Genomic DNA, 4,016 nt, shown 5'->3' with positions numbered 1-4,016 from the left:
TCTCTTCTCCACCGGGGGTTCTGCGGATGAAAAAGCTCAATATCTGGGATTGTATATATACATATGCACGAAAGAACCTTCTACTCACGGGGCGAGTGGGTGAAAACCCCCGCACCGAGCGCCGAGTTGCAACACATGGTCGCGATGAAACGACGGCTGACCCTACCGAGAAGGCCAGCAAGGGTCTGACGTGCAAAAACATATTTACGCACCACAGGCAAGGAGCCTTTTCGAGTCTCGGGTGGACTCCCGTCCGCGAAAGCTTCATATCTGAACGTCGATATATACGTGTGCACGGAGGGACACCTCTGCTCACGGGGCGAGTGGGTGAAAACCCCCGCTCTGAGCGCCGAGTTGCAACACATGGTCGCGATGAAACGACGGCTGACCCTACCGAAAGGGCCCGCTGGAGTCCAACCATGACACGCATACACACACGACAGACATTAAAAGCCTTCTCGAGTCTTGGATCGACTCTACTACCCCCCTCATATATAGAATCCGATTCACTCTGCCCGCTCGTTCTGACCATTGGATCACACACTTAAGCCAATACCCGCTACACTAAAGAGATCTCAAAATCTCGGACGAGAGCCACACCTTGCGGATGCATCGGGCGGCCTGCCGTCGAGGTCGGCCGTCGCCCCGTCTCACAGACTCGTGCAACACGACGAGTCCCAGCCTACGCCTGTGTGCATCACCGTCGGCCTAAATCTCGGCCCTCGCCCGGTCGCATGACACTCGTGCCATCGACCGCACCATCGACCTTCTCACCCGGGAGCAACCCGTGTTTTCAGAGGAGTGCCGGGGTTGCTCCCGTGCCGGGTATGTCTTGTCCGGCGGCGCGCCCGTCTCACAGACTCGTGCAACGACAACGGGTCCCATGCCTACGCATGTGTGCATCACCGTCGGCTAATTACTCGGCCCTCGCCCGGTCGCATGACACTCGTGCCGTCGATCACACCATCGACCTTCTCACATGGGAGCGACCCGTATTTTCAGAGGAGTGTCGGGGTTGCTCCCGTGCCGGATATATCTTGACGAAATCAAGGAGATATATGAGGAAACTTCTACAATTTGAAGATCGACCGGCGAGACAAGACACTCCCCTTAATATATAATCCGATTCACTCTGCCCACTCATTCTGACCATTGGGTCACACACTTAAGCCAATACCCGTTACACTAAAGTTGACCATGTTTTGTTTTTTTTGATATTATTATTATTATTTTTTTTTTGTCAACGTCCTCTGTAACGAAGTCAAAACTCTATGCATGTGTTCGCGTGTCGTTCTGCCGTCTCCGCCGGGCACATCCCAGCCAGCGCCCGATACATTTCAGTTGACAACGGTCACAACTCTATGCATGTGCTCGTGGGTCGTTCTGCCGTCAACGTCGGGAACACACAGGCCAGTACCCGCTACATTAAAATTGACAATGGTCACAACTCTATGCATGTGCTCGTGGGTCGTTCTACCGTCAACGTCGGGCGCACACAGGCCAGTACCCGATACATGCAAGTTGACAGTGGTCACAAACTCTATGCATGTGTTCGCGTGTCGTTCTGCCGTCTCCGCCGGGCACATCCCAGCCAGCGCCCGATACATTCAAGTTGACAACGGTCACAACTCTATGCATGTGCTCGTGGGTCGTTCTACCGTCAACGTCGGGCGCACACAGGCCAGTACCCGATACATGCAAGTTGACAATGGTCACAAACTCTATGCATGTGTTCGCGTGTCGTTCTGCCGTCTCCGCCGGGCACATCCCAGCCAGCGCCCGATACATTCAAGTTGACAACGGTCACAACTCTATGCATGTGTTCGCGTGTCGTTCTGCCGTCTCCGCCGGGCACATCCCAGCCAGCGCCCGATACATTAAAGTTGACAACGGTCACAACTCTATGCATGTGCTCGTGGGTCGTTCTACCGTCAACGTCGGGCGCACACAGGCCAGTACCCGATACATGCAAGTTGACAGTGGTCACAAACTCTATGCATGTGTTCGCGTGTCGTTCTGCCGTCTCCGCCGGGCACATCCCAGCCAGCGCCCGATACATTCAAGTTGACAACGGTCACAACTCTATGCATGTGTTCGCGTGTCGTTCTGCCGTCTCCGCCGGGCACATCCCAGCCAGCGCCCGATACATTCAAGTTGACAATGGTCACAACTCTATGCATGTGTTCGCGGGTCGTTCTACCGTCACCGTCGGGCACACTTGAGCCAGTACCCGCTTGACTTTTTTTTTTTTTTTTAAGTCAACGTCTTCTTCAAGGAAGTCCAAATTCTATGCATGTGTTCGTGGGTCGTTCTGCCGTCTCCGTCGGGCACACACAGGCCAGCGCCCGATACATTCAAGTTGACAGTGGTCAAAACTCTATGCATGTGTTCGCGTGTCGTTCTGCCGTCTCCGCCGCGCACATCCTAGCCAGCGCCCGATACATTCAAGTTGACGATGGTCACAACACTATGCATGTGTTCGCGTGTCGTTCTGCCGTCTCCGCCGGGCGCATCCCAGCCAGCGCCCGATACATTCAAGTTGACAACGGTCACAACTCTATGCATGTGCTCGTGGGTCGTTCTACCGTCAACGTCGGGCGCACACAGGCCAGTACCCGATTCATGCAAGTTGACAACGGTCACAAACTCTATGCATGTGTTCGCGTGTCGTTCTGCCGTCTCCGCCGGGCACATCCCAGCCAGCGCCCGATACATTCAAGTTGACAACGGTCACAAACTCTATGCATGTGTTCGCGTGTCGTTCTGCCGTCTCCGCCGGGCACATCCCAGCCAGCGCCCGATACATTCAAGTTGACAATGGTCACAACTCTATGCATGTGTTCGCGGGTCGTTCTACCGTCACCGTCGGGCACACTTGAGCCAGTACCCGCTTGACTTTTTTTTTTTTTTTTTTATGTCAACGTCTTCTTCAAGGAAGTCCAAATTCTATGCATGTGTTCGTGGGTCGTTCTGCCGTCTCCGTCGGGCACACACAGGCCAGCGCCCGATACATTCAAGTTGACAATGGTCACAACTCTATGCATGTGTTCGCGGGTCGTTCTGCCGTCAACGTCGGGCACACACAGGCCAGTACCCGATACACGCAAGTTGACAATGGTCACAAACTCTATGCATGTGTTCGCGTGTCGTTCTGCCGTCTCCGCCGCGCACATCCTAGCCAGCGCCCGATACATTAAAGTTGACAGTGGTCAAAACTCTATGCATGTGTTCGCGTGTCGTTCTGCCGTCTCCGCCGCGCACATCCTAGCCAGCGCCCGATACATTCAAGTTGACGACGGTCACAACACTATGAATGTGTTCGCGTGTCGTTCTGCCGTCTCCGCCGGCGCATCCCAGCCAGCGCCCGATACATTCAAGTTGACAACGGTCACAACTCTATGCATGTGCTCGCGGGTCGTTCTGCCGTCAACGTCGGGCGCACACAGGCCAGTACCCGATTCATGCAAGTTGACAACGGTCACAAACTCTATGCATGTGTTCGCGTGTCGTTCTGCCGTCTCCGCCGGGCACATCCCAGCCAGCGCCCGATACATTCAAGTTGACAACGGTCACAAACTCTATGCATGTGTTCGCGTGTCGTTCTGCCGTCTCCGCCGGGCACATCCCAGCCAGCGCCCGATACATTCAAGTTGACAATGGTCACAACTCTATGCATGTGTTCGCGGGTCGTTCTACCGTCACCGTCGGGCACACTTGAGCCAGTACCCGCTTGACTTTTTTTTTTTTTTTTATGTCAACGTCTTCTTCAAGGAAGTCCAAATTCTATGCATGTGTTCGTGGGTCGTTCTGCCGTCTCCGTCGGGCACACAATCAAGCCAGCGCCCGATACATTCAAGTTGACGATGGTCACAACACTATGCATGTGTTCGCGGGTCGTTCTGCCGTCAACGTCGGGCACACACAGGCCAGTACCCGATACATTCAAGTTGACAACGGTCACAACTCTATGCATGTGCTCGTGGGTCGTTCTACCGTCAACGTCGGGCGCACACAGG

Source organism: Apostichopus japonicus, chromosome 5 (genome assembly GCF_037975245.1).
Source record: "Apostichopus japonicus isolate 1M-3 chromosome 5, ASM3797524v1, whole genome shotgun sequence".
NCBI lineage: Eukaryota > Metazoa > Echinodermata > Holothuroidea > Aspidochirotida > Stichopodidae > Apostichopus > Apostichopus japonicus.
This window is presented reverse-complemented; position numbering follows the sequence as displayed.